Here is a 9,171-nt window from a genome sequence, read left to right on the forward strand (position 1 = left end):
GCACTGTTGGTGGGAATGTAAATTGATACAGTCACTATGGAGAACAGCATGGAGGTTCCTTAAAAAACTAAAAATAGAATTACCATATGACCCAGCAATCCCACTACCGGGCATATACACAGAGAAAACCATAATTCAAAAAGACACATGCACCCCAGTGTTCACTGCAGCACTATTTACAATAGCCAGGTCATGGAAGCAACCTAAATGCCCATTGACAGATGAATGGACAAAGGAGATGTGGTACATGTATATACAATGGTATATTACTCAGCCATAAAAAGGAACGAAATTGGGTCATTTGTAGAGACATGGATGGACCTAGAGACTGTCATACAGAGTGAAGTAAGTCAGAAAGAGAAAAACAAATATCTTATATTAACGCATATATGTGGAATCTAGAAAAACGGTACAGATGAACTGGTTTGCAAGGCAGCAATAGAGACAGAGATGTAGAGAACAAATGTATGGACACCAAGGGGGGAAAGTGGGAGGGTGGTGGTGGGATGAATTGGGAGACTGGGATTGACATGTATACATTAATACGTATAACATAGATAACTAATAAGAACCTGCTGTATAAAACATAAATAAATTAAATTAAATTTTTAAAAAAGGAAGGCCAGGCTTCCCTGGTGGCGCAGTGGTTGAGAGTCTGCCTGCCGATGCAGGGGACACGGGTTCGTGCCCCGGTCCGGGAGGATCCCACATGCTGCGGAGCGGCTGGGCCCATGAGCCATGGCTGCTGAGCCTGCGCGTCCGGAGCCTGTGCTCCACAACGGGAGAGGCCACAACAGTGAGAGGCCCGTGTTCCGAAAAAAAAAAAAAAAAGGAAGGCCATCCCCTTCCCCTTCTCATGGACCAGGCCAATACTTAGTGCTTGGATCCCTGAGTTCAGTGTAAGCCCAAGATTAGGTCCCAGGGCTTTGAAACTGTCCACACTTTGAAGGGATGCATTTCCGGGCTCCTACTCACAGACCAACCTCCTGGCTCAGCATTCTTATTGGGGTCAAAGGTAATTTGTTCAAGACTGACTTGTTAACACAAATCCCTCTCGAACCTGAACACGTTAATTCCCTCAAGGGCTCCCAGCCCCCTTTTATGAGCCCACACATCTCTCCCTCCTCCTTCCTCCCATTTCCACAGCCACCCTAGAAGCCAGAGGTCTGAATGAAAGCCTGACCTTTTCGTTTTTAGAGCTAGAAAGGTCTGTGAGAGGCTCCAGGTAATGACGGGGAAGAGAATGTTCTCTGCTTCCTGGTTCTGTTTGGCTTTTTAAAAACAAGCCTCCCCCAGACTCAGGGTAGCACAGCCCAGATCTTATCTGGGCTGCAGCCTGGAGCTCTGGGACATGGGGAGTAAGTGAGCGGAGCAGAGAGGGACGGCTTTGTCATTCAGATCACACAGGAGCTTCTCAGAATTGGGCTCCGGAAGGAGCAACACTCGTGTGTGTGTGTGTGTGTGTGTGTGTGTGTGTGTGTGTGTGTGTGTGTGTGGTGTGTGTGTGTGTGTGGTGTGTGTGTGTGTGGGGGGTGTCATTCAGATCACACAGGAGCTTCTCAGAATTGGGCTCCGGAAGGAGCAACACTCGTGTGTGTGTGTGTGTGTGTGTGTGTGTGTGTGTGTGTGTGTGTGTGTGTGTGGTGTGTGTGTGTGTGTGGTGTGTGTGTGTGTGGTGTGTGTGTGTGTGTGTGTGTGTGTGTGTGTAAAACTCCCTGTGCTCCGGGTTCCCCTGTCAGGATTCCCTCTCAGCGCCCAATTCTTAGGGGTTGCCCCCCGGGGAAAAGGTTTGGGAGAACTGGGTTCGAATTCCATCACCCTCCCCGCAAAGATCCCAGAGCTGTTCGGAGGGCGGCAGGGAAGGCGAGCCAGGCTCCGGCTTGGAGGTGGGTGCGGGCGGGGTCCCAGCCCTCCAACCCCCATCCTCCCCCATCCTCCCATCCCCATCCTTTCAGCCCCCAACCTCCCAGCCCCCCAGCCGGCGGCAGCCCCCGGCTCCCACCCGCCTCGGGGTCCCTCCTCACCCGGGCGCCGCGATGAGCTGCTCGCGGGAACCGGGACCGGGCGCGCCGACCGCGCCTGCTGCTTGCTCGCTGCCAGTACCGCGGGCTCTGTCGCCCGCTGTCACCGGGTCACCGCGGCCGCGGCGCGGCGGGCGAGGGGCTGCGCGCTGGCTTCGGGCCCCTTCTGCCCCGCGCGGTCCGGTCGCCCCGACTCTGACCTCCCCCGGCGCCGCAGGAGGCCACGGTCCTCCCACCAGCAGAGGCGCTGGGACGCGGGCGAGCTCGGCGCACACAGCACCCCCCCCAGGGCCGGAGGTCTGCAATCTGGACCCGCGGGTTAACTTAACCCCCTTCCGCCCCGGGACCGACCCACGCTTGCAGAGAGCGGGTGCTGCGCCCCCAGTTCCTGTTCTCAGACTCGATTCCGAACAGGTCTTTCCCAGTTCCGTTCACCCCCGCATTGCGCCGACCTTGCTCGGTTCACTAAATTCCCGGTTACTGTTTCCATCTGCAATCCGCAATGCCCTGCGCAGTCCGCTTTCCGGTTTATAGTACATTGGAACTAGAAGTTATGTGGACCATACTCCGGCTTGGAAGGCTTGCCACTGAGTTAGTTTCATTTCTCCTTGGAAATACAGTGAAGGGCAATCAGGAAGAGCTTTTATGACTTGGGGGGAAATGGTGTGAAAAGGGGCCATCTCATAGCTCAGCTTAACCCAGTTCTTTGAGGTTTAGCTGAAATTCCTTCCTCCATTTTCCAATGCTTTCTCCTCAATCCAACTTCCTAATTTTAAAGTATTCATTTAAAGCTTCAGTTAGAGACTCAGAGAAAGTAGTTTGACATTCGTGGGTGGAGTTAATGTTTTATGTTTTTAACTAGTGATTTTTGGCCTTTTGGCGAGGTTGACAGGACTGTAGATGAAATTTATTTTATTTTTATTTGGAGGACTCCAGATTAAGAAGGCATGGATTATAGCTCCTTTCTCACACTTATTAGTGATGTCACTTTGGGCAAGTTCTTTATCCTTTCTGCTTCTCAGCTTCCTCAAGGGTAAAATGGAGATAATCAAAGTACATTAGTCAGAGGCACCTTGTGAGAATGAAATGCAAATGTATGTGAAATGCTTAGGACAGAGCATACACGGTGCTTACCTAATAGTATTATATTTAAAGAAGCAGTGACTTATTTAAACCTGACAATAGGTGAAAATTTAAACTATCTCAGCCTAATGACAATTTCCCGTACTTCCTGGGATAACCGCCTATGAAACAAATTGCCCCAGAATATTAATCTAAAAGGGTACATGATACACTACGTAAGAGATCTCTAAGGACCTCCTCCCTTTAACCTTAAGACAGGATGAAGATTCAGAAGACACAATCAGAAAATTGATCATCACACCTAAAAAGGTGGTGGGCTTTGAAAGCAGGTCTTGAAGGCAAGTATGAAATATTTTCTTTCTTTCCATGCCAACTCTGTGCTTCCTCCCATTGTAATCAGATCACTCTCTCTGAGGATGTCAGACTGGTTGGCATTTAGCAGGTTAATGTCCTGAGAAGGTCCCCAGTGTAGGGTTGCCAGATTGAGCAAATGAAATATAGGACACCCAGTTAAATTTGAATTTCAGACAAACGACAAAAAGGTTTTAGTATAAGTAGGTTCCATACAATATTTGGAACCTACTTATACTCAAAATTATGTGTTGTTTATTTGAAATTCAAATTTAACTGGGATTCCTGTAATTTTTCTGGCAACCCTAGTCCAGTGAAATGAATAAAGAATGGGCCTCACATTCCAAACGATGGCAAGTCAACGTAGACATACAGATTATAAAGTGGATCTGATATGGGTTTTGTTTTTGTTTTGATGTGGTAAAAAAAATAAGGTACTTGTGTTTATAAATTGATTCTTTGTTGAGCTGTTTCTTATCTCTTAATTCTTACTCCCATTTTCCATCAATATAGAAGTGCTTCTTTACTCTTTAACATGAAAAAAACTGATGACTCTGTCCTCAATCAAGATTTTGGAATAAATAGTAATAATGTGCTCAATAGTGTTTTCAAATAGTGTTTATTGAGAGCAAACTTTATGTTAGGTATCATTTCAAGGATGACTACCCCTGGAGGCTAAGGAAATCACACCATAGCAAGTGAACCCTTGTAGGTAAATACAGGACTGTGGGGTTTCTGAGAAGTGAGTTATTAATTCTCCTTGGAAGGGGTGGAAGTGAAAGGCATTCTCACTGCACAGGATCCAAGGAAAAGAGGCTCCAAGCCAGATGAGCCGGGGAGGGAAGCCCCAGGGTGATGGCCTGGAAACTAACCCATCCTGATTAAAGTAATGAAGCTGGAAGAAACAATGGGATTCAATAAAACTAAAAGTATGATTGGGAACTTGGAAACCCTCGAGGCCCTTAGAAGGTAACAGAATGCAAAAGAAAAAATTAAAAGATTAAATTACTTAAATTTAAAATTAAAAACAATTAAAGTTAAAACTAGAAACTCCAAGAGGGAAAATGTCCAGGAAAGGCATGATGTAAGTGTGATATAATTTAAAATGGATTGATTTTGAGCTATTGGGTGGAGACGCCATTAAACCTGAAATCTAAAAATATACTTCTCTGAACGGCCCAGAGAAGAAAGTATGATCAGAGTATTGCACTAGACCATCGAAAACAACATTCACCTAGTCTAACAGTGCAAACATGCTTATTGGTTTTCAACTCTTAGAAACACCTTTTAAACAAGCCAAAGAAGAATGAACTATGATTATACAGGAGAATGTAAATATGATTGATTTTTAAAACGTAGAAGTACCTATAGGTAAGTAGGTAGAAGGAGGTAGAAGTGAGGCCTACTAGGATGGAGAAAAGGTTGAGTTACTAAGGGTCTCATTTTGGAAAAAGTTGAGAGTCAAAAGAGGTAATGTCCATAGCTAGTAGAACAAAAAATAAAGGTCTGGATGCACAGTGACTTTGCAGAGGAGAGATGTAGTGGAGGGCCTGAGTAGAGAGATGTAACTCTATTAGGAGGGTTAGAGAAGAGAAAAGATAGGACCAGGATGGATGTGAGCTAAATGCTCACTCTCCTAGTAGAAATTAGATAGACAGTGCTTAGGATGATACACCAAGAAATAATAATATAGCATATTATTTTGGAAACATGGAGATCACCAGATATCTAAAAAGGAAAATCATTAAGAGTGATTACCTTTGGGGAATTGGGCTGCGGTTGGGGTGAGTTGAGGTGGGGGACTCTGGCTTCTCTCTTTTAGCACTTCAGTACTATTTAACTATTTGGGATATGGGCATGATTACATTGATTAAATATTTTAAATGTTTGAATAGGAACTTGTGAAAAGGAAGGCTTGGCCAAGACAGAGGCTTTCAAGAATGAGTAGGAGCTCATCTAGAAGGAAGAGGGAGGTATCCCACAGAATGTGGGACTGCATGAGCCAAGGCACCGGAGCCTAGAAGTGAAGGATACACCTTGGTGATGTCCAGTCCTCCACTGTGACAAGGGCATCAGGTATACAGACAGGCTGGAGCAGAAGGTAGGGTGAAAAGGTGAGCCGGAACTACTAAAAGAGTCTTCTCAGCAACGCAATGGAGTTTGGACTGTAGGCTCCTTGAGGATAGGAACCATGGCATTTTTATTCCCCTGAGTCCAATGCAGAGCCTGGCCCACAGTAGTTGCCCAATAGATGTTTTCTGAATGAATAAGAAATATTTTGGGGCACTGGGGAACCATCAAAGTTTTTAAGCAGAGCAGTAACATTACTTATTTTTAGAAGATGGCTTTGAACTGAAAAAAGATAAGTTGAGATTGGAGAAACCAAAAGCAGGGGATGAATTAGGAGACTATTAGGTGAAAGGTGATATAAAACAGGATAGTGACAGTGGGGACTGAGATTGGAAGATCTATCTGAGAGATATGAACAAGGCAGAAATGGCTGTGAGGGATAAAGCAGAGGGGTGAGTCCAAAATGGCCGTGAGATTTCTAGCTGGGGAAACCAGGTAGATGATGGAGCCATTGATTGACACAGGAAATTAGGGAAAAAGGAACAGGTTGTAGAAGTGGGATCATAAGCACAATTCTGTGTATATTGAGTTTGAAAGACCCGAGGATGATGTTTATAAATTGTGGGTCTTGAACCACTGATGGCTTATGAAATCTACTTGGTGAGTGGGTACGAATATTTTTTAATGAAATGGAACATGACAACTCTTAAAGTGCATCACACGTGGTAAAGTTTAGTGTTGTTTCATAGAATTTGATTTCCATAGCGTATATATGTAACTGACATAAAACCTATTTTCTGCAGTATGTCAAAAAAATAGTTTGAGACCCTTTGCCCTTGGGTACCAAGTGGTGTGTGAAGTCAACTTATCCCTGCTCGAGAGAGCCACTGTGCACATTTTCCAGCTGTCTCTGCAGTGACTTCATGTGGGTGGCTTGAATTCAGCAAATACTACAAAACGTGATTTTTCTCCCCTCTAGTGAGACAGCACACTGAGTGGTTAGTTATACAGGTCTGAAGCTCAATATAGAGACCTGGGCAGAAGTCATTTATTTAGAGATAAAAATACTGAGAGTGCATGGAATTGATATGGAGAGTTTTTAGACAGGGTAGTGGTAGAAAAAATTCTAAAGAACAGTCGCATTCATGGAAGGTAAGGGGAAGAGGAGGTCGTGAATGAAATTGTGAGGTTGGTCAAAGTGAGGATAGAAAATGGGAGAGAGAAGCTTTACAGAAGTCAAGAGAGAAAGGAGTTTTAAAAATATGATCGACACTGTTGATTAAATAGAATTGACTAAAGCAAGGGCTGTGGGATTTCCCAATCAGGAAGGCACTGGTGACACCTAAGACCAGTTTGAGTATAATAGAGGGGTGAAAGCAGGGAGTCAGTAAGGAATAAAGGGTACAAAGACGATATGTGTCGACTACTTTTAAGACATTTTATGGAAAAGAAAAGACATATGGCTATAGTTTGAGTGAAAGAAAGCACGAGGAGAGTGAAAATCTGGGAAATGGCAATGAGAACTGCCTGAGGATGTTTGAAGCTTTCTGAGCCCCATAGTAACTGGAATCCACTCCTTAGTCATGGATTCAGTCTGTCTGGTGATGTGCTTTCCCTGGCGATGTTTGCCAGTCCAGGAACTAAACGACAGAGGAGGGCTATCTGGGCTTGGAAACTGGGAGAGCAGACTGGCCAGAGGCAGTGAAAAATGAGGAAATTGTTGTTAATGGAAAAAGATATAATTTTTAGATGGAAATCCAAACAAACAAAGGAGAAAAATATAGAATACGAGGGTTCCGCCATAACCCCAACCTCATTAGGTAATTATTTAACAACTTAGTACATGTCTTCCAGATACTTTTCCAAAGGTAAATGTGGTAATTAAGAGAGCTGAGTCAGACAGACCTGGACTCGAATCCAGTTCTACCTGTACTAGCTCTAAGGCCCTGGGCAATTTACACAGACTTTAAACCCCTCAGTTTCCTAATGTGTGAAATAGAAATAATAATATCATCTATATCACAAGGGCTCAGTGAGTATTAAAAGAGATAATGTATGTAAATTGCTATTTGGCAAGCAGAACGAGCACCTGATATATAGATATGTACCTATATATCTATACATCAGTACACACATATGTATATATACACATACACCTATGGGAAAGAGAGTTCGTGTCCATATTACTATACTACACACATATATATACTCACACAGCTATGGGAAAGAGACGTCATATCAATATGACTATACATATACGTAACATGAATAACCAGGAAGAACTGAAAAATATTGGTGATTTGAGTGGGTTAGAAGAAACTACCCTGAGGCAGCATGATGGAAGTGGGGTGGTAGAAGGTCATGATCGAGAATGGAATCTGAAACACAAGACCTCAGAGGTGAAGCACTTCCAGAGGACGGCAGGTCCCAGATGGCCATGCCTCTAAGTTTCAAAAGTGGAGAAGGGATGAAGAATCTTTTATTCAGTATTTTAGCCAATTCCAAAAGTCATCATCCAATGCCAGGCTTAGGCTTCATTCCTCCTTGGTAGGTCTTAATGCCTTCTGTAGACTTGGTTTACTTATGGACTCTTGGAACTCTGGATGTCACAACCGGCTTGTTTGTATTCATTCAGTAATTGGACTCTAAGATCTGGCTTGCCAAACCGGTCTCCAGGACATTTTTCCTTGCCTGAGTCATTGATAACACCGCTACTAACCCCAATCAAGATGTAGGAGGCTTTGTGCTAAGTCCAAGGCACCCGGTAGCACTGTGATTCACAGTTACCTGGCTCCTTTATTCGGTTGCCAAGTTATTTGATTCTACACTCACAGTGTCATCCATATCCTCCTTCCCATTCCTCCTGTTACCACAGATAATCAAGGTCCTTAAAAGCTCTACCCTTGACAATTACAAAATGTTTCTTTTGTTTGTGTGACTTATAAGTGCTCTTTCAACTAACCTAAATTCAAGTATATTCTTTTAAGCTTTTCCCCATATAAACAAGTACATACATATAAACTAAATTATTGGTCACTTTTGTAATATTCTATTATTTTTGAATTTTTGAACTTTTTTTTTATACAGCAGGTTCTTATTAATCATCAATTTTATGCACATCAGTGTATACATGTCAATCCCAATCTCCCAATTCATCACACCCCCACCCCCACCCCCTGCCGCTCTCCTGCCTTGGTGTCCATACATTTGTTCTCGACATCTGTGTCTCAATTTCTGCCCTGCAAACAGGTTCATCTGTACCATTTTTCTAGGTTCCACATATATGCATTAATATATGATATTTGTTTTTCTCTTTCTGACTTACTTCACTCTGTATGACAGTCTCTAGATCCTTCCACGTCTCAACAAATGACCCAATTTCATTCCTTTTTATGGCTGAGTAATATTCCATTCACATCTTCTTTATCCATTCATCTGTTGATGGGCATTTAGGTTGCTTCCATGACCTGGCTATTGTAAATAGTGCTGCAGTGAACACTGGGGTGCATGTGTCTTTTTGAATTATGGTTTTCTCTGGGTATATGCCCAGTAGTGGGGTTGCTGGATCATATGGTAATTCTATTTTTAGATTTTTAAGGAACCTCCATACTGTTTTCCATAGTGGCTGTATCAATTTACATTCCCA

At 43.6% G+C, this 9,171-nt stretch overlaps 2 protein-coding genes across 6 annotated transcripts in view; one reads left to right on the forward strand and one right to left on the reverse strand.

Annotated features, from left to right (window-relative positions):
- PLA2G7 (phospholipase A2 group VII) overlaps positions 1-2,155 on the reverse strand; it is a 49,006-nt gene extending 46,851 nt beyond the window's left edge. The window contains exon 1 of one of the 2 annotated variants that reach the window (XM_024122008.3): positions 2,025-2,155. The gene's annotated coding sequence lies outside the window, so the exon portion shown is untranslated. The remainder of the gene's footprint in view (positions 1-2,024) is intronic. The other variant, XM_024122010.3, reaches the window with a different exon arrangement.
- A 208-nt stretch (positions 2,156-2,363) lies between these two features.
- Positions 2,364-9,171, forward strand: part of ANKRD66 (ankyrin repeat domain 66) — a 34,052-nt gene continuing 27,244 nt past the window's right edge. Inside the window, exons 1-2 of one of the 4 annotated variants that reach the window (XM_055079515.1) lie at positions 2,364-2,445; positions 3,363-3,442. The gene's annotated coding sequence lies outside the window, so the exon portion shown is untranslated. Of the gene's footprint in view, positions 2,446-2,541; positions 2,613-3,358; positions 3,443-5,354; positions 5,570-9,171 lie in introns of those variants that run through there. The other 3 variants (XM_055079516.1, XM_055079517.1, XM_028478991.2) reach the window with 3 other exon arrangements.

Source organism: Physeter macrocephalus, chromosome 18 (assembly GCF_002837175.3).
Source record: "Physeter macrocephalus isolate SW-GA chromosome 18, ASM283717v5, whole genome shotgun sequence".
Classification (NCBI taxonomy): Eukaryota; Metazoa; Chordata; class Mammalia; order Artiodactyla; family Physeteridae; genus Physeter; species Physeter macrocephalus.